This window comes from Anguilla anguilla, chromosome 12 (assembly GCF_013347855.1).
Source record: "Anguilla anguilla isolate fAngAng1 chromosome 12, fAngAng1.pri, whole genome shotgun sequence".
Taxonomy (NCBI): domain Eukaryota; kingdom Metazoa; phylum Chordata; class Actinopteri; order Anguilliformes; family Anguillidae; genus Anguilla; species Anguilla anguilla.
In genome coordinates, this window is record NC_049212.1 from 24,889,173 (window position 1) to 24,911,030 (window position 21,858).

The 21,858-nt window shown below is 44.5% G+C and overlaps 1 protein-coding gene across 2 annotated transcripts in view; it reads left to right on the forward strand.

The window, feature by feature from the left end:
• LOC118208889 (galactosylgalactosylxylosylprotein 3-beta-glucuronosyltransferase 1) overlaps positions 1–21,858 on the forward strand; it is a 67,659-nt gene that overhangs the window by 28,310 nt on the left and 17,491 nt on the right. For both annotated transcript variants that reach the window (XM_035383852.1, XM_035383853.1), the window contains exon 2: positions 5,176–5,446. The gene's annotated coding sequence lies outside the window, so the exon portion shown is untranslated. The remainder of the gene's footprint in view (positions 1–5,175; positions 5,447–21,858) is intronic.

Consider the following 21,858-nt stretch of genomic DNA (forward strand, 5'->3'; position numbering starts at 1 on the left):
CCGGCACATACCCCCTTAAATGTTGGGCTGTGCGCGTCCCCCTGTTTGTACTTGCCTTTCTCTCGTCTCTATTTTTTATTTTCCTCTCTCACTTTGTCTCTCTCCCTTTTGATCAGCTATATTGCTTCTTTCTCACAGTCTCTCTCTCTCTCTCTCTCTCTCTCTCTCTCTCTCTCTCCCTCTCAAGTTCAATCAGGGCTTTTGAAAAGGAGTCACAGCCTTCAGCCACCCCCCACCAAACCTCCAACAGTAAATGATATGGCCCCTCAGCAGGCAAACACATCCCCCAGCAGGACACATGGTACAGGAATAACGCAGTCAGGTGCGAAGTGCTACACCTTCAGCACTTCCTGCCTAAATAGACACGGGCCAACGGGCTGTTTTCCTCACACCTCCTCTGAGCTCTGGCTACTGAAAGAGTTTATCAAGAGGGAAAGAGAGACAAAGTGAGTGAGGAAAATAAAAGATAGAGAAAGGCGAAAAAGCCTAGCCTAACATTTAAGGTGGTGTCTGTCGGTTGTAACCAGTGGACCCAGCTGGTCTCAGTGTCCGCACAGCTGGAGTGATTTAACAGCAGGCTGTTCTGATCTTGGCCCACACAAGGGCTTTGGCACGGTCAGCCGCAGATTAATCGATTCAATTTGGCTATTAGTTGTTGCAGAGGGAGCAGGATCCGGGAGGATCAACCAGCTTGCACTTCAAGCAGAGCTAATGTTATGTGACAAACTGGAGGTTTGACGTACAGATGACACAGTCAATCATTAGTGGAATCACTGCGGAGGCCTGCCCTGGCCTGCAAGTATCTCAGCTGGTTTTCTGAGCCAGTGATTCCATGGTGAAATTTTTCCTGTAATAAAAAACATGATTTTTGTTTGCACAAGTTACGTCCTTAATCCTTGCTCGTTCCAAACATCAGCCAGTGCCATTAACATCTGTCAGCAACACACCACTCAAATGAAACAACACACTCTCATAGACTGGCCGTTGTTCAGTTATCCTCTTGGAGATCTACTCTATTTGGCTAAAGGCGGGAGTGGCTAAACAGGTTGTGATGATAATTGCTGGTCTTGTGCATCAGGCTTGTACGTTGCCACAGCCAAACCAAAGTGGCTCACGGGGGTGGAGCTTGCCCTGGTTCCCGTGCCATGAAGCAGATTGATGTGCAAACTCTGGACAAGGCCCCAGTCTGTCACAGAGACTTTACCCACAATCCACCTGTTTAAATGCCAAGCCACAAGCTGAGAGAAACAGAGGGCAGCTGATGTCACTACTGAAAGCAAAACCAACAACATCACCATCATTTTTTAACATATCAGCGTCATATTTATAATAATAATAATAGTAATAATAATAATAATGTAAAATAAGTTTAAAATGTCAAAGGCATTTCACCCTATTCAGCGATCTTCGCGATCATCCTGTTGTTGTGAAGCGCTTGTGTCAGTTTCCACCAGTAAGTCCAGTGCACTCCTTCACAGCCCCGCCGCTTTCTCATCTGTCTGCAGTGACATTAAGACAATTATCGCCCTAAGTACACACTGAGAATGCTTAATTGCATATTGATCATTAGGCTTTTCAATAATCTTCATTGTAATATGCATATCATTTTCAAATTGCTGCTAACCCCAGTAATTTCTTGTTTCATTATTATTTGATGACTGTCTCAGCCATATTCAATTGGGCGATTTTATTCCATCTCCTTTCACTTACCTTTCCATTTAGTCTGGCTGCTAATGCACTGGACCTTCACAGTAATTGCTTAATTATACTTGAATTAAATTTCCTTTCTGCTGGGCTCCAGCACTGATCTGGGGTTTGATTAGATGCGGAAGGACCAGGCCGATGGATGTGCTTCTCAGGGCCAGGAGCAGGCTGGAAGGTGGAGCTTCAGTTGTCTGGGGGAAGTACCAAAGCCCTCTAATCACTGGAGCCAAGTGGGAGGCGGAAGTGTTCAAGTTAAGGAGGCTCTCTCATTTTCACCAGAATACTCTGAGGCGGTGCATCTAGAACCAGATAGTGAGCCATAACTTGAGATTTGCTTTTGAACTTTCAAGTTAATTCATAATTACTTCATTGTTTCATGCATTTACTTAGCATGTGAATGTTTCAGGTAAAGCACAATTGCAATTTTAGCTGCACAGCAAATACATTTCAACAACATGCAAATCCACTCTGGAATGGTAATCGGCTGCCTTCACCCATGCTGTTATCTTTAGCCTGACTATCCTCACACTGTGAGCATTCATAAAACCACTGATAACATCCATCCCACTTTCATCTACCATCCCATCTCCATCTTCCCACTGGCCTGTGGTTGATGCCAGAACCCAGGGAATTCCTGGCTGGAGAGGGGGAACAATGCAAGTGAAATAGCTGGGTGATTAATTCATTTGATTAATTAGGTTGTTTTGTAGGTTAGCATGATCAATCGATGTGAGTCCACCGAATGGTTGTAGCGGTCTCTAGGTACCCCATTCGTCTCTGTCAGCAGTCCCCATGGCTGAGCGCAGGGAGTTCTGTGCAGTGCTCTGGGGTCATGGCTGAGCGCAGGGAGTTCTATGCAGTGCTCTGGGGTCATGGCTGAGCGCAGGGAGTTCTATGCAGTGCTCTGGGGTCATGGCTGAGCGCAGGGAGTTCTATGCAGTGCTCTGGGCTTATGGCTGAGCACAGGGTATTTTATGTAGTACCCCCACTGTTACAAAGGTCTCCAGGGCTATCACAACTATCCCCCTGTCAAATGGCAGCTTAGAATTAATTGAAACTTTTCAGATTTGAAAAAAAAATGTTAAACTGAATTATTGAAGAAAAAAAAAAGGTGTGACAAAGACTGCAGGAAGAGTTAAGCCCTCATCAGTAATGAAAGCAAGTGGTTGAAAGCACTGCAGGCACTGCAGAGCATACGAAATACAGCTCAACTACTATGTCAGTCTTTTTTCTTTGCCCTGCTTCTTTCTCTTTTAAATATATGTCTTCAAACACGTCACTTTGAGACACTGCTGTGGGCGGGGGGAGGGGTGGGCATCAGAATTTCTCCTTGAGAACTTTGTCTGCCATTTTACATGATGAACTTGTTTTTCCACTGTGCCAAGTAAATAAACGGTCACCGTCCTACTAAATAGGGTCAAATGAATAATGTAGTTATTTTGGAAGTCTGTTGGGTCTGTTACATGCCTAATTAGATTGCCATTATAAAATATTCACTTTTCACACCACTACGGGGGACACTGCAGGGGTCATCTGTGATGATAATTAATAGAAATGTCACATGCCTACTCTCTGCCATTCCACTGTGGCACTTGCCAGCAATGTTTCTTAACATCTATATTTGAGTAAAATACACTTCAGCATTCTCTGAGCTGCCTTCATTGAATTCCTAGCACTTATTAAGATTACTGAGCTCGTTATCTGGCATATATTTTAAACAATCCCAAAGAATTATAAAAATGTAAATGCCTGTTACTTGGTTGTTTTAGGGAGACATCAGCAGTTCGGACAGAGGAGGAATGAGGAGTTAGATGGGAAAGAAACGAGTCTGGATAAACGAGTGACTCGAGAGCGTAATAAAATAGTGCCCTGAGGCAAAGATGAAGCAGAGGCATAGGCGACCTTCAGGATGTACACTGCCGCACACTGGAGATAAAAGGTGGGGGAAGACTGTAAAAGATCTTCAAGAACATCTTCAGGAAAGAGACTGAATGATCCTTTAATATAAGTATAATTTCACAAATATAGCAAATATTCTTATGCGTTTTAACATGTTTAACTGAAAAATGAAAAAAGAAAACAGTCGGTTTACTGTATATGCGGTAGTTTTTTGGTTGATTTGTTTCTCAACCAGCAAGATTACTGAAATGGTGTTTCTCTTCTCTGATTAAAATGTCGTTTCTCTGTTATGCAGTATATTTCTATTACTTGTTATTTTGCAGAGAGAAGTTCCACTTCAGAGCTGGCAGGTCCATCTGTAGATGCTGAATTGTATTCTCAATGCACCAGTGAACATATGTTTCACCTTTTCACCAGGGAAGCCAAATTAGTTACTCCCGTTTTTGGAATGCGTAATATCTGAAATTGTGGGAACCCTAAAGTAGGCATGAAAATTTTAAACTGCAGACATTGCATCCTTGATGGCCCATCACAATTGTCATTAGCAGTGGAGAGTCATCATCATCATCACATAGTCAGGTAGGTCCCAAACTTAGTGAGACCAGGACTGGCTCAGTGACAAAGTATAAAATCTGTGAGGTAAGAAGGCTTCTATTCTCAGATCTGTTGGGCCACATTAGATCCTGACTTTGTATTGCCTCGTGGAGCTCTACCAAATTGTGAATGCAGACACTGTACGTAACCGCATATGAACTGTGATGGAACAGCGATTCTGTGTTCCCTCAACTTATTTTCATCCAAAGTATTAGTAATGCAAATTAACTCAATTAATGTGTATGAGCATGGCTGAAATTAAGCTGTGCCCACAATTTTCAGAAGGGACTTTGTGAAGGAGAAGCTTTTACAGCAGAGAGGGGGAGGACTTAACTTGCTGGAAAATGTGTGTGTGTGTGTGTGTACGTGTGTCCGTGTGTGTATGTGTATGCGGGTGTGTGTTTGTTCAAATTTTATTGGGTTTTATTTCATTTGCAGCAATCCGGCACACTAACATTATTCAGCCGTGGTATGAACTGACTGATTAGTATGCATAGTATGTCTTGCAGGCAACTAATAGATTACTTGATTGGAATGTTCCCAGGTGAAGATAATTTTGATCCTATTTAAAATCAGCTGTGCTAGCTGGGGGGGGGGGGGGCGTTCTGCAGTCTGGGAATGAATTTGAGGCCTTTGGGCAGGCGAATGATGTCCCTCATTCCTGGGACGAACAGCCCTCCTTCTTGGGGCAACCAGTCCTGCTTCAAGAGGCAAACAGCCCTGTTCCTGTAAACAAATCTCCTCCACTGTTTGCCTCTTGAGTGAGGTTCCCAGCTGCTGTGCGAGACAGAGTAGCTCTCCAACCTAGGATGGCTCTTTTTAGGGTCAACCCTGATCGAACAGGGAATCAGGGTGTCTCAAAATGCAACTCCCCTTCTGCATGCCCCCACATCCCCCCTCCCCCACCCCTTATGTTTACCTCCATCCATGAATGAGAAGGGTCACTCTTGCTGACACCTCAGTCTCTCATCTCCACAGGTGCCGGAGCTGAGGACGTGACAGATTGCACGGACCTGATGCCACCGGCTTCAACTAATCGGGCTTCCTCCACACTGCTGCCCAGAATCCCCCTCTTTCCCCAAGCCCCTCCCTCCCGATAGCCTCCACCACAGCCCCCAGCAGCTCCATTTCACTAACGGAGCCTGTGATTGGTGTAACGGAGGCTTGCGATTGGTGGACTTGCTCAGGGAGACTGACCGAGTGAAGAAGAGAAGAGATCTCCTTACGACTCGTGGCCCAAAAATCACCTGTGAGTACTGAGAACTGCTTAGCATTTTAAATCTCCTTTAAGATTCCCTGTGTGGGGGCCTTTTGCTGGGGCTGACTACAAAGTGACACAGGACATGCAGCCTATCGTACCTGTCTTTTATTGGTCTCATATCCTGCTCTCCAGTAACAGGGAATGAAATGTACCACTTTTCCCCGGAGGGTTCAAATTTCAAGTGATGTAATTGAGTCGATGGTGGTATTTTTCCGTCATTCAATTCAAAACTGGGGCTTTTAGGTGTATGGTTTAGATTCAAAACAAATTTGTCAGAATGTATTTCAGCGAGTTCAAATTTGAAAAAGTTGAAGGGAAAAAATAATACTAGCATTTATCATAAGCCAAAGTTAAGTAGAAATATTGACTGGCTTTTGTGCTGAAAATTAGATTTCAGTTTAAGATGGATAGCATATAGCTGCATTTAATGTACCAGTAAATATTCGGCTTTACCTGCTGCTGTCACTCTAAATGAATTGCATATAAACTCATATAGGCTATTTGTTACAGTTTATTCTGACATAAAAATGGAAAGATTTGTGACTGAAAATGCAAATGAAAAATAAACAGGAATTTCACACGCTGGTTTTTCTTCACCTCTCCTGACCCGTGCTGTTGATATTTGTGGAGAATATGTGAAATGCTTGCAGAGCAACTGTGTCAGCCTCCCAGGTGTGAGCACCGTTGATCTGTACCGCATGTGGATTGGCCATAGCTTCCTCACACAACAGCGCAAGCAGCTGCATGCGCATGTAATTTAAAAAGCCAAAATTCCCGCGGCTTCCCCAGTCCGGTTCGGGACACGTGCCGTTTTCTTTATGTTCTGCAGAAGATCAGCTGGGGTGAGCTTTGTTTGCTCTGGAATTGAGAAGTGGCACAAACAGGCACCCTTTGTGTTTGTGGTGAAGAGCTGGGGAGAGGGTGCGATGTTGTGAGGATTCGAGGGGCTAACAGCATCCTCAGTCTTAGTTCACACGAGGCCACAGCCCCCCCCCACTATCCAAAGAAAGAGATGGGAAGCACAGCAGGATTTGGAATCCAACAGGGGCAAAATGATCTGGCTGATCCCCTTACTTCAAGCATCTGTGCGCCCGGGGCAGGATATTATTAGTTCCAGACCCCCCCAGGAGTGGGGGATGCTGGGATGTGGGATGTGGTGAAGTGGGAGGGGAGGGGTGAGCAGATGGTGCTGATGGGAGAGCTGGATAAATGCACTTCAGAAGAACATTAAAGGGGGGCACAGTGAAGGGTCCAAGCCGCTGAAGATTGCCTGTGGGCGTCGGACAGTCTAGCGGGAAAGGGGGAAAATATTGTGTTTCTGTCGCAGGGAAAGCAGCAGGCAGAAGGGAGGCACTCGGCAGGCCTCTTTTCATCAAGGTGCAGACAGAGTGCATGTGCATCGTATTTGTGCTGCGACACAGTGTTCACATGCAGCGTGTTTGTGCTGCGACACAGTGCTCATATGCAGCGTGTTTGTGCTGCGACACAGTGCTCATACGCAGCGTGTTTGTGCTGCGACACAGTGCTCATACGCAGTGTGTTTGTGCTGCGACACAGTGTTCACATGCAGCGTGTTTGTGCTGCGATACAGTGTTCACATGCAGCGTGTTTGTGCTGCGACACAGTGCTCATATGCAGCGTGTTTGTGCTGCGACACAGTGTTCACATGCAGCGTGTTTGTGTCTGCTCAGGGTGGAATAACAGGTTGGCACCACTATGGCATACCACTAGCCCATCTTGCCCTGCCATTTTCAAAATGCCACCTTTCTTCAGGACAACAAGGCACAGATGCAGCAGGTGTATCGCAAACAGGCTTGAGACTGTGTGACTGTGTTTCTGCCAGTTAGAGGTGCCAGTGGTGGGGAGGGGTTTCAAGGTGAGAAACAGATTAGACCACCTGTGCAAAATTAACCTGATGACCTGATTATTTTGTCAGTTACTGTACATTGATTTAGATTAATCTGAATGAACCATAAGAATATTCCAAAATAACCATACCAGCCCATTTTTGCAGATGGCGAAGGACAGAATGGTGTCTGGTTTGGTCCATGTTTGTTATGTTTAATTTTGTATACATTATTTAGTTTTCCAGCATTGCGTAGCCATGATAGCAATGCTGGACTGTAATAGCAACAACGAGGTGAATTCTGGGGTGAGTGGGCTTAACGTTTAAAAGGGAACAAACATATATTAAATCTTAAGAAATGTAAAATGTTTAAAAGAGAAAAAGATGCAATCTGTTTACTGAATGCACTTCTCTGTCATGTTCAGTGGCACACAGGAAAGAGCAGAGAAAGATTCCCCGCTGGCTGGTATTTTCACTCCAATTTTGGGAGCGGATTCTGTGCTTCCCTTCGCGTTTTGACTTTGAATTGATTCTTAAATTGGCACAGGAGGCTGAGAAATGCCAATAATTCCGGCTCTCGCCGCCTGTAAAACGCATTATGTTACATTCTCATTTCCAAAATTGCTCAAGGTTGCATTCCACTTTCAATTCACTCCTCCTATCAATCACGGTGTATGCACTTTCATAAGTTTTGTCCTTTTTGAGGACTCAACGGCAAAGACCAGACAAATTAATCTGAGCAGCGAGCCATTCAAATCACAGAAATCCTCGCTAAGCAAATTCAAATGAGCTCGCTCTCTCTCACACGCTCTGCCTTTCGAGGGCTGTCTCGCGCACGCTTGCCAGTTCCAAAAGCATCAGGAAATGAGAGCGGTGCTGAATTGTACGAAAGAAAACGGCCTTTGTAATCACCACGGAAACTCAGAAACCCATCCCCTCAGTGAGATGAGGGAGGGAGCGGAGAGAGAGAGACAGTGAGTGAGTGAGTGAGCGAGTGAGTGAAAGGGTGAGAGGGAGAGGAACAGGTTTAGGAGGGCCCTTGACCAACAAGTAGCCCTGCTTATTAATTATCGCTCTCCACCTTAATGTGTTCCGTCAGGCAGAAACACCACAGCTGTCGGCTGTGCCCTTGACAGCTCCCCTTTCGCTCCCATGCAAATGTAAAGCAGTAAATAACACTAACACCCCCTTCTGCATGCACAGGCCTGGATCTGAACCACAGCTCCCTCAGTCCACAAACGCACACACACACACATACTCATGCACATACACTCACAAACGCACACACACGCACACACACACACACATACTCATGCACATACACTCACAAACGCACACACACACACACACACATACTCATGCACATATACTCACACATACACACACACACATATACACCACACTCATTCATGCACGCAGACACACACACACACACGCACACACATGCACACACACAGGGGTGCTGTTGGGGGTGGGGGGTTTAGGATGATTCCAAGGGCTCAGACTGACAGGGACCCTCAAAAATATCAGAACATAGGATTTTCTAGTTTGGTGTGGCCCAAAGTGAGATCTTTTCATGGGGTCCAAAATCTCACCCCATCTCACACGCACACACACACACACACACACATACACATAAGAACATATACACATACACTATTAAAATAATTCACTGCCTCTTCTCAACAAAAAAATAAATAAAACAACAATTTGTATTGAAATTTCTGTGTAATTTTTATTTGGTACTGTTAAGTAAATTTGCTGTGAGCTTATCATTGTTAGACTAACACAGCTAGTTTAAGTGTATCCAATAGGGTTTTCAATGCTCAATTATGTTTAACTAACTTAAATATTCATGAACTTTACATATTAATTTAGATATTAAGCATACTATTTGTTAGAATTAATCTGATTCAACTAGTAATCCTTTTTCATGTCTGATCAAATCTTTAGCAAGGTATTGCTGCAGTATTTTGTATACATTACCCTTCTCCAAGAAATCAAGAAAAGACGCAATGTTTTTTACATGATTTCACATTTTTATTTTTAATTGGTCAACTTTCCTGAAAAGGACAGAAAAAACATGAGATCTCAGATCTGGTGCATCGAGCTGGTACATGCATATTTAACACTGCTGTACAGACCTGCTACATACACAAGTCAGATCAAACCTTAATGAAGGCTCAAAGAAGCAGTCTGTGATCTGCCTTTTAGATTTCATTCACTTAAATGTTTTATATGCATATGCAATAAATGCATTTCATGTGTCAAGAGGGCCTCAGAATCTGTTTATCATCATAAACAACTGTTTATGATGATAAACAGTTGCTGTTGCTTTTAAAAACACGGTGCTCCATGTTTATTTATATCTCCCAGTCAGGCCGTTATATGAAATAAAGGTCTAACTGACCAGGGGCAGTGCGGAGAGATCGCGTCTAATCAGGGATTCTAGGTACTTTCCCTTTCATAACGCCCCTATCATGAACTACAGTTCAGATCAATTCTGGGAATTTCTCTGCTTGTTTTGATTCTGTAGCTGTGTGTCGAGGAGACATCTATTAATAGTTTGCTAGATGCTTCTTCATTTAAATGAAGGGACAGATCTTTCATCCTGTCAGACTGAGCTTCCTCGTTTGTAAGGTCCTCATGGATTCTCTGTCTCCGGGCAGAAAACACCAAAATATCTGTGTGTGCATGTGCGTGCGTGCGTGCGTGCGTGCGTGCGTGCGTGCGTGCGTGCGTGCGTGCGTGCGTGCGTGCGTGCGTGCGTGTGTGTGTGAGTGTGTATATGCACATTTGCCCTGGTACAGATTTCTGGTGTGTGGTCATAGTCAGTAATTCAAATACTTAATAGTTTTACATTTTTGTACTGCATAATGTATGATGTAACAATTTATGCGTGCACAGTAATTACACTATACCTTCATAAAAGGCTCCCCCAAAACAACCCCAGGTTTAAATGAATTTGTGAAAAAAAAGTCTCAATGTCACTGTATGAAATATCTCTCTTTTTTGTTTACTCTCTTTTTATTCATGACAGTGAGGAGCCCCAGGGAGGATTTGAATTCAAAGCAAACTGTGACTGCACACCACAGCACAGCCACTTCAATTAAAAAAGAAACAGAGTCAGGAGGTCAGGTGGTTTCAGGTTTGAATCCCAGGAAGGGTTTTGCTGCAATGCAGTGGGCCCTGTCTGTGGCAAAAATCCAACTTTGTAGGTTGTTTTAGGATTAAGGTTAGGGAATAAATTTGGCTGTGTGGGTTGGGTTAGGGTAAAAATCCAGCTGTGTGGGTTGGGTTAGGGTACAAAATACAGCTGTGTGGGCTGGGTTTTGATTAGGGTTGGGAAAAATTCCAGTTGTGTGGGTTGATAATGTGCAGGGATTTGAGTAGTTTGTTTGGTAGAGAGCAGGTGAAGACAGGATACAGGTGGTTACCTGTGCTGAGGAGGAGTAGGTTGCAGAGGCAGCGAGAGCATCCTGTCAGGAGCAGGTCTGAAGCTGCTGACTACCTCAGGCAGACCACTCTGAAGCACCAAACATGTATTCAAATGTATTCTTACTCTTAGGGATATGCGTACATGTACACACACACAAAAACACGCACACATACGTACACACACACACACAGCTTGATCTGAATCCTTTTTAACAGGTGAAGGACTAACAAGTGAATGTGGTAAGGCGCTATATCACCTGCTACATCATATCGAAGGCATGCTGCAGCTCCACTAGCTCAGTAAATGCTGCGTGCACACGACCGCTCTGGAAAATATCCGTACAAAAAGCACGCCCCGTAAGCAAATAAAAGAATCGCATCACTATTTTAGTTGAGTTTAAATCTCATCAAATCTCCAGCATCAGCACATTATTCAGTTTTGGACAGGGAGAGCCGCACGAGGAGCCAAAGATTTGCAGAAATCAATCTGTGCAATTCAATTTAGAGAGCTGAGACAGGAGAGGGGGGAGTGGGGTTAGTTCAATATGGAAGCAGATGAGGCCCTCTATGTTCAAATAAGGGTATGGCTTCTACAAAACAGATAGGGTGAAGGATTGGTGGTACTATGACGAATAGTGGCTCAACTAGGCTGACAGCGTAGCAAAAATTGAAACAAAGAACTCATGTTTTAGAAATGCTTACTTTAAAGACATAGAAGAATTCTTGTACAGCATTGGGGTACATTGAAAATGACAACAAAAATCAAATATTTCCACAAGCTAGAAACAACAACTTTTTTGTCCAAAGACTGAATATGTGAACTGGGAACAGATGATCCGTGGAGTTTTACCACAAAGAGTTTTTTAAAAAACTGTTTATAAGAACCATACAAGCGTTTTTTTTTTTTTGTTCTATTATCAATAGCACTTCTGAAATGAAAGGATTGTTTCTGCCTAAGAGCTCCTAGTTGGCTCCTAGTGTGACAAAAGCACAATTCCATGGCGAAGGCACACACTCACTGTCACTGAACTCTGACCGTGGCCCTGTCCACTGTGGTCTGCCTCTTCAAGCAATAGCACCACACCCCCTCCCCTCAACTGATGAGGCCCACGCAGCTCCCCTGCAGTCCTGTCTGTAAGCAGTACGATCCTTCAGCATGGTACCACACAGACCAGCCGGTTAACTGCGGAGAGGGAGGAAGTGGAGATCGGCTAGCTCTGATCACAGAGCTGACCCCCATATCAGCTTGATGAAATAATCGCACAAATGCCTGAATCCTTTAAGTCCTTTAATGTTTTCCACAGAACTGGCGAGTGTGAATATTTTACCAAGGTACAATTCTCCAACCCATTAGTACGTCAGCTAATGAAAAACATTTTACAAGCAATATACAAATTGATTTTCTGCATAGTATCCACAGATGTGCAAACATTTTCTGTTATCACAAATGCGCAGAGTAATTTTAAGTTACAAAAATGAATGAATGAGGGTTTTAATATTATGGATATTGTTGATAGAATATTATGGTAAGATATAGTTTGTGTTATTCACAAAAATGGGATATGAACATGCATATGAATAGGAAGCATAAGCCTTGTAGTCTCTGTAATCCATAATAAACTATGACTAGTCTCAGTAGAAGAGAAAACAAATATTGTAAAACTGTAAAAAAAAAAGAAAAAAAAAAAGGATTTTACGCTGTGGAAGATGCAGGCCGCCGATGTATTGCATTCAAGTTTCTCGAAGCTCAATGGGGAATAAAGCGGCTCTGCGTCGAGCAATCAGAGAGGGGAAAGGTCAGCTGATGCGTAGTTTATGAGCGCGGTATTGAAGCGGCTCGGAGCCCGGCGTTCGCGCGGTTTAGTGCTGCCGCTGATTACAGAGACGCGCCTTCCTCACGCCTGCAGCCGCCTGTAACCTCATTAAAATGAAATACGCCAGCTGCGCGGCAAAATTTACAGCGCGGCGACTTAATTGGAGCCATTTTCGAGTGTAATGCCGACTCCCCAAAGGTGCTCATTAGCTCTCCACACCCCTCCACCCCCCTCACCACCCCACCCTCAGAACACCTGAAGGTTTGGTCCCTGGCCAGAGTTGGGCCTGTGTTGTCGACACAGCTCTCTGCCCTGTGCTGTGCACAGTCAGATCCCTGGGCCCACGCCGTCAGGTTGCCTGTGAAAAAAGGGCCTGATGTATCCCTAGAGCTGCTGGCTGCCGGCAAAAAAAGAACACAGAAAAGAAGGTTGTAAGGTCCAAAGGCCAGGTTGTATTCCTGCCTCTCGTCCAATGCACGCTGGCATAGGCTCCAGCACCCTCCACGACCCTGCCCAGGATAAGCGGGCATAGATAATAGATGGATGGACCAACATATAATCGGCATAATAACAGTACTGCAATAATAAGGATATATAAGCATAAAATGGGTGTCGTATGTAATATTATTTTGCATAAAACTGTGGTTATGTGAATAGTAAAATGCCTCAGCAGTGGAGGTCATTGCAGGCTATGTCCCCTGCATGGTCCCAGCGGTGCAGGTGACGCATCGTATTATCAGCAAACGCAGAGATACTGCATCAACATGCTCCTCTGCGCGTCACTCTTGTCTCTCCTCTTTTAAAAAACTCCTGTTCCCCCGCGGTTCTTTGAATGTGACCCAGTGCGCTCGAGCGAAGCCATCCGTGCCGCAGAAAGACGCACGGGCAGAATATGAGAACAGATCACAGGTCCTCCAGGAGTCAGGCTTCGGGAGGAGTTTGGGGTGGGGGCTGAGGGGGGACGATAAGTCAGTCGACGCCACCCAAGTCAGAGTTGCGCAAAACCCCTCCCCCTCCCCATCCCTTCAGAACCGGAAAACAAGCTTCCAGTCCAGCCCACAGTCACCGCATTTTAACACCTGACCTTCGCTTCAGTTAGCGCTGGATTAAGGAGGTGCGCACATGCAAGAGCCTTGGAAATGTCAGGTTTTTAAGTTTTCAGAGGTTTCCTCATCGCAAACACTGACACGAGCAGAGTAAAGCCCGACTGGCACAGGTTTAATGATGAGAATGACGGGTCTGCAGGGGGGATTCACATTTGCAAGGCGGATTCACGCGCTCACGGCTCACGCTCACCCTTCCCTGCTTCTGCGAGGCTGTCACAGCGGTTTCAAAGTCACATGACTGACTGTTATTCCAAAATGTCTTAAGCCCAGGAGAGAGTAGAGGCTACAGGTTAAACCCCAGAGGGATTGTTCATGTTCCCGCTAATGGAAGTCTTTCAAACCACTTTACTTTTTAACAGATAGCGGTGAAAAAATCTTAGATGGCATCTAAATCCCAGCAGTGGCTTTTTAAAGTAAGGCCTGCCAGGGATGGTAGCAGTGCTGCTGTTTCACAAACGCACCTGCCCTGATCACACCACCCTCCCTCCTCACAGGGCCCCCTGGGATCTTAATGCAGTGATGCTCCCAAGGATGTGGTGTCCTATGCTGAATGTCAGGGGCCCTGCGGGGCGATGCACAATTGGCTAAATGTCAACCAGGAAAGCTGGGTACTCAACAGTGACCCCTCTGGCCGATTGGGGTGCCTGCAGCCAGCTGACAGAAAGTGCAGTGTTGTGTACTACAGTGGACTGCAGCGTGACAGTCTTTGCGCCGACTGCAATGACATCAGAGGATGCATTTGCTAGCCCATGCTCTACTGAATCAGAGGAATTTAAATGGCAAGATGGGATGAGAAACCATTAGTAAAGGAAGCCGAATTGGTGTTTGATCAGTTGTTAATTTCAGGCAAAAAAAAAACAAAAAAAACAATGTAATCTTCTCTACATCTTTTGATTGCTTTTTGATTGCACTCTGTATGACATAATCAACAGTGACATCATCATCCGTGGAGACCATGTGCTGTAGTCCAGCCTGGTCTGTTGTCTGTGTGGTCCTCCTGTTGCACAGCTTGATAGCTGCTATTGTCACTGCTGCATACAGGGGCTGTGCAACCAAGCTAACAGATGGCATTATCAGTCTGTGTTATTGTTCTTCTGCTTGCTAGATGTGTTTCTTTAAGGGCAGGTAGCATGGGAGAAAGTGCAGAACATACTTCAAGTATGGCCTGCCCTCATTCCACCACCACCACCCCGCCCCCCTCCCCCCCATGCATTTTATAAGATGCAATTCTGTTTACTTGTTGTTCTTCTGTAATTTGCAGAGTTAGCATCATGAATATACATTTTTTAATATTAGTTCAGCTAAGGCCAAGGCACGTTAACAAGAGCCTGCACATATAGGGGACAGTTCTCTACTCTGATTTTATGGAAAGAGAGTTCAAGAAATTTTTCAAGTCAAAGTGACATGAAGGGAGTTAGAAATATGTGAGTTCACTGTGTACTTATTAACACTTAATAAAGTATGAAAAACTGAATTATACATTTCTGATACTTATTGCAACATTAATAAATATTAGTACGCATGATATTTTTAATGAGACTAGGGTTTTTCAGACTGAAAAATTCCACTCAAGGATAGCGTGAACTCTTGCTATGTTATTGACCAAAAGAGGAGGATAGCTATTGTTTGTGAAAGTGATGAGATGAGAGACTGTGTCTCTCTGCAGCTGGGCCATTAAGGTGGTGGTGATTTTCTATACTTAGCATTTAGAAGGAAATGAATAGGCCTCTTAACTAAGCCGCAGCCATTAGCCGGGATTCAGTCACAAGCTAATCGATTCCTGAGGGCTGCCTGTCGGCTGCTGAGGCGAAGCCAATGGGAGAGCATCAAAGAAAAACAACAACAACAAAAAACAAGCATGTCAGCAGTCCAGCTAATTACATAATTAAAATAATCATGGAGAGGACGTTAATGCTATGTGCATCCATAAAAGCTTTTTTGCCGAGTACTAGCAGAGTCACTGGCTTCTGGGATTTAATTTTCTTTAATGGAGCCCCAGAGCAAGGAGCATTTTCGTTTAGATTCCTATTATTTGTGGTGATGAAAGCTGCAATGAGCACAGTTTTTATGTCAACTCTGTATCACGAGAGTGCGTAAACACAGGGCTATATCACACCATTACTTACATTTGCATTTGTGTATATAGTAAGTCATTATGTGGTAAGAGGTATCAGCACATGAGCGGTTGCATGAACGGCATGAGTGCATATCGCTTAATATAAAGGTGCCTTATTGACAATTATAGATTGTTACATTAGGTCTCTTTGAAGTGCTCTATGTGAGCACTGTATTTGTGGTGATTCATTAATATCGAAACGTAATGTCACACCTCTAAGTCCTAATGACTCATTAATGAGTGGGCCATGGCACAAAGTGAGTGTGCGATATATAATTATATGTAATGTCGCAAAGTGGCGGTTGGCGAGAGCCAAGCAAAGTGGTTGCAGGAAATTTCACAAGTGTTTTCAGGCCCAGGCTCTCTCAGTCCTTGCCTTTGTTCTCATTGCTTCCTACATAGAAATTATATTTAGAAATACATTTGTTTCGCCCCATGACCTCCCAAATCCCTGCAAAGACCCAAACGGGACACAAAAAACACTGCGCCATCCCCCTTCCACTGCAGCCACACACCTACCCACCCCCCACAGCAAAGCCATCTAGCTCCCCTTCTCCCACTGCAAAGCTCACCCCCCCACCCCTCCCCCACCCCCTCTCCCCTTCCCCAGAGACCCAGAGAGTCTGAGAGGAGACACAGTGCGGCTGCTGCCACCCTCCCTGAGGATCCGCTGGGAACTTCAGATCCACCGGGCCAATGTTTCCACTGGCTTTAATTGCCGTCACATTTCACAACCCTGTGACAGGTTTTAAAGTTCAGCCGCGGCTTTGAGCTTTTTAACAACACTCAAGCCGAGGGAACTTGTCCTTTCCTCCTTCTCTCCCTACCACTTTCTCCCTTTTCTCCCATTTCCTCCTCTTTCCTCCTCTTTTTTCATCTCGCCCTTTCCTCCCTCCAGCACATTGCTCCTCCAGCTTTGCGCCGTTCACTTCCAGCGGCTGGAACAAACTAGACGAATGTACAAAGGATGACCTTGAAAAGCCCTGGTGTTGCATTCTGGGTACTTTGCTGTTCTTTGTTTACAGCCCACTCCATGATCAAACTCAAAGTCAGATGTTGTTTTATTTGAGACGTGTGCAGACGGCAGCTAGAGGAGCTGGAGATGTCCTATACTGTGCGTGAGAGTACCGTTTGCAGGCAGCAGCTCTGCAGTTTCAAGCTAAAAAAAATAAATCCAAGCTGCTGCTAATGATTTCCATTGACACAGAGCTTCACATCACAGCTCCCCCCCTCTCCCCTTCTCATATTATGACACATAGGGATTGTGTTTGCAGTTTCCCACTTTGCCGTGTCTAAAATTTTTACGCGCAGGATGCATATGGTTATAGATTTCGGTGTTTTTACCTGGTGTGCTGTATAAGTGGGCTGTAGAGAGTGGAAAGTGCCATTCCATTTGGTCACCTGTATTTAAACCAAATAAAAGCAGGTAAATCACCCACTGATCTCACAGTGCACAGGTTCCTCCAGACCAAATTTCTTCATTTATGCTCTTTTTTCCTTGATATGTATTCATAACGGGTCCAGAGCTCCTGAGAACCCTGCTCTTGTTCAGCAGACCCTGTGTGTTCCATTGGCTCAGCCTCAGCAGGCATGCAGCACCCCTGTTCCCCTGGGACCAATAACAGCCAGACAGCCAGCTACTTCCTCAGAGACATTTTCAGATCATCAGCCTTAATTGTCATTCTGGCCACAGCAAATAGCTGCTGAGTTTTGAACAGATCTGTCGTTTGTTTTTTTTTTGTTTTGTTTTTGAGAGCGGGGACACCATTGATAAAGCTATAGTCTGTCAGTATTTAGTTGTTTATTATTTAAATCATGTGATCTGATTTAAGGCAGTGCAATCCTCTCTTAATGTTCACTGGGCTTGGCACTCATGGTATGTATGTATGTGATTTTAACCTGTTGATCATCAGGCCTGTTGAAAATCACAAAAGAAAACAGCCATTTACTTGGCAACATGCCCCTGCGTTTTAAGAGAGCTGTGCTTCTGTACCGTTGCTGTGTTAAGGTCACAGCAGCAGCTCAGAGACAGCTGCTTCTAATCTGGCAAACGCAGTCAGTCAATGATGAGGCATAATCTGGGAGGCATCTGGTCAAGAGCGAGTTTGAGAAGAAAAAGAAAAATTATGCTGGTCAGCAATGACCTTTATGGGTCAGAGTAGCACTTGGGTTAAGGACAGAACATGTAGATACATCTTCTATTTATACAAGGCTCTGCATGGATGCCAGCAGCAAGTGCTACCAGCAAAAGTGAGAGAAACACTGTTATGAAAAATAAACCTCATCCAGCCCAGTCCAGGTGTGAATTCCCTATGGTGAGGGCTGTATTAGACAGCACAAAACTGTCATAAAGATGGTGAAAATGTAATGGTTTTGGTTTTTATAACAGTTTTTGTAAGTCATTAAATAAGACACATGTGAAACACAGTATGGAGCAATATGGCATTTGTTCTAAAATAGTCAATCAGACCAATTTTTCTATACAGTGCATGTGAATAGAATTTGTTGGAGTATGATTCTTAGCATACGCTGACCCTTACCTGACCGATTGCCTCTGCTGCACTTCCCTCATTCATTCATTCATTCATTCATTCACTGCAATCACTCTGCTGCACCCACATCCAGCCATTAGCTTAACCCAGGGCTGGCACGCTGTCCAGGATAATGACCTTTAATAACTTAATCTGGCCCAACCATCAGCTTTGGAGAGCACTTTTCTCCCCCGTTTCCTCTTTGATTTAGAAGGCAATGGCTTTTTTTTCAGGAGGATAGTTAAGTAAGTCGTTTTGGGAGAAGTGGTTGTGGTGATTGATGGGCACGGAAGCCTGTCTGTGCCAGGCTGGTCTCAGCCCTGATGAACGGTTTAAAGACTGGGTCGGGGGTGGGGGGCAGTCATTCTGAGAAGATGGCTGCCCATAGGCCACTTGCCCACTTTATTAACATTCCATGCCAAACTAGGTGAGCCTAAATCGCCAAATAAAGGGAGAAGGGCACACACAGTCTGCTTCAGATGGGTTAGGCCTTTAGGAAGTCTAATTCCGTCAAAGGAAATAGACTCCATGGGCTGACACCTGCTTTCACTGGAGAGTAAACTGTATAGCGATAACCATCCAAATATCACATGGCCACGACACCATCTGCCTATTATTTGCTGGCATTGTGGAGTAGCACCAGGTCCATTGACACTTTAAACAAACAATGCCCACTGTGAATTATATGTTTTTCTTGGACTCCCTGACAAATGTGCTTTGGGCTCGCGCTACACTGGGAAGACCTTCACAAATCAGACTGCCGGCAATCCTCGCCATTCTGTTTCTGTCTTCGTCTATAAATAAAGATGCTAATGCAGGAGGGGCGAATGTGTCTTGTCAGCGGCGGGAATGTAATCAGGACTACTCCTACAGCAATGGAGCTCCCATCTTTACGGTGACCCATACTCCAGATGTTTGTCTTCTCCAACAGAGCAGATAAAATGACGCGTACCCAAAAATCATTCCCACGCAGTTAATTTCACAGCCATGATTCCCGCCGCTGCTGAGATTGTAATAATTTACATGAATGCCTGCATGAATTCTCCACCGGACTTGACGGCATCCTTTTTCTTGTTTTCGATGTTTGAATGTCAATGTCTTTGGTCAATTTAGTAGTTTTTTTTCCCTTCTGGAAAACAATGCAAGGGTAATGTGCAGTCAGATGAAAATTCTCCAGGAAGTAATCACACATTCCTGAGGCATCGTCGCTTAGTTGTTTCAAAGGCAAATTAACGCATGGGGATCAATATGTTATTCACTTTTCCTGATGCCCCAGGGTAAAGTGTTTTTTTTTTTTTGGGGAGGGGGGGTGACAGGAGATCAATAATGACCTATCACAGCTCCTTTATCTGAGATGTCCCCAGCCTTGTCACTATCTGGGCTCATTTTACCAGGACAAAAAAATATATAAAAATAAATGATGAAGCACTAGTGCAGTCCGTATGGTGGCTGATCCTCAAGCTATATAGGTGTATATATAGCAATATATATATCTCCCTGAGCAGTCAGGGGTTCCATCCTCTGCCTTGCAACTTCTGAGCTGTGATCCATTTTCTATCAGTTATCCTATCTGCTCTCTACCTGTCTGAATAAAGTAAAAGAATACAAAAAGAGGGTGGACTGCACAGCCTTCTTTAAAAATAAGTAAACGAGGAGGATTGTTTGCCAGTCGGCAATGTGGCAACCCTGCAAATGAGTAAGGGGAATGGACATGGTTTCCATCCCTACTGCATTGCTCCCAACGTTTTAGAGTACTGAAATCTGATCGAGAGGCTGCTGGTGGCTCATCCAGTTCAGACACTGTTTCTGGGGGTGGACGGGCATCGCTGTTTGCTATTGGATTGTGACCTTGCCAGTGATGACTGTGATTGGGTGGTGGGCACAAGTGCCTCTTCTGGCCAATCAGGCATCTGCAGTCAGCAGGTGAGACCTGCTACTCTTCCTCAGGTGGTAGACTGAGACATGAAGAGGAGCGGCAGCTTGCAGAGCACAAATTGGCAGAGATTAACTCCACAGGCCTAGCAATACAATCAGACCCTCTGACTCTGAGAAATAGAGATATCAAACTAAAAAAAGAATTACATTTTTAGAATCTGATGCATTGTGGGACAAGGACGCCTGGGAGGGGTGTAGACTGGGTCTCCATGACTCCACACCTGAGTCCACATGAGGGCAGCTCCACCCTACAGCTGTCACTCACACTGGAGAGGAAATGACCATCCACCAACAGACAGGGAAGAGAAACGCACTGATATTGGAGACCTTATGTGAAGGGACAGGAAATGACTCAGAGTGACTAAGGCAGTGCTTTTTTGGTTTCCTGCCATGGCTCCATTCCACTCAGCCTCTTCCTCCTCCTTTTTTGATGTGTAATAACCTGGTACTGATAAGGATACTAAAGCTCAAGCCTTCACCAGGTGTTCATGAATAAAGGCTTATTTTCAAGAGCCTCCTCCAACCCCCCCCCCCCCCCCCCCCCAGCCCATGCTTCTCCCTCAAATTAGATAATTAAGCCAATTTTAATTTGATGTTGAAAGGATGAGGAGATGCTGCTTGGGGTGTAGAGATGGGGGAGGGGTTGGTTGGCTAAATGAAAGCCCCAAATGTGCTATTTTGAATCTTCAAACGTCATGTGCTGAATAAATTAACAGCTTCTACAGTTGCAGGCAGCAAGCAGCCAATCACAACTTGTCAGCCAAACCAGGCATTCAAATTTGTCATTGTTTGAAGTGGTTGGTAGCCAAAGGTTGTTGCTGTCGGTTGGAAGAGAGTCACACCATTTTTTGGAGTGGTTAATTATGTCTTAGTTAGGGAGGAGGGAACATAAAGAACAAAAACAGGGTTCTGTGTTGCATAATTATGTATGTGGTACCCCTTATGAGATTAGCCTAATCTCCATTTCCCGCCCCCACCCTCAATCAACAGCAGGTGTTCTTTTCACGCTTGGTTTGACCTCTGCTATCAAACACTGTCACAAGCCTTGCCAAAAATTTCAAGGGTGAAATGTCCCAGGAATATGAGGTCAGCTTTTATTTACAAGTTCCTCTCGCACCATTAAACCAGGACTTTGATCCATGGGGGAAGGGGGGTGTGATGGAGGGGTGTCAAAAAAGATAAACAGTTTGATGCATCCCACTTCCTCTAACCTTTCTGGTGTCCTTTCTACAGTTCCTTTCAATCAAAGTTATGCATGAGCATCAAAGCCTTTGAGTTAAATCTAGTTTGGAGAGGTGATTTTTAGAGCTATCTCCAGCACTACCCACATCATCCTTCTAATTACACCTAATAAATAAAAGGGGCTCCACAAAGCTGGGCCTGGTGTGATAATTAGGCTATTGGCCCTTTAATCTCAGAGATGCCCCATTTCAGGGTTTATCCTTTTAATCAACAATTCATTACAAGGTGTCAAGAACCAGGCATCCATCAGCCAGTAGCTGCTTCATAATGCCCTTTGAAAACAAAAACAAAAAAGACTGGGAATAAAATTAAAGAGTGATAGCTTGCCACACATCGAATATAATTAATTGTTTGCTGTTTGCCTAACTTTTG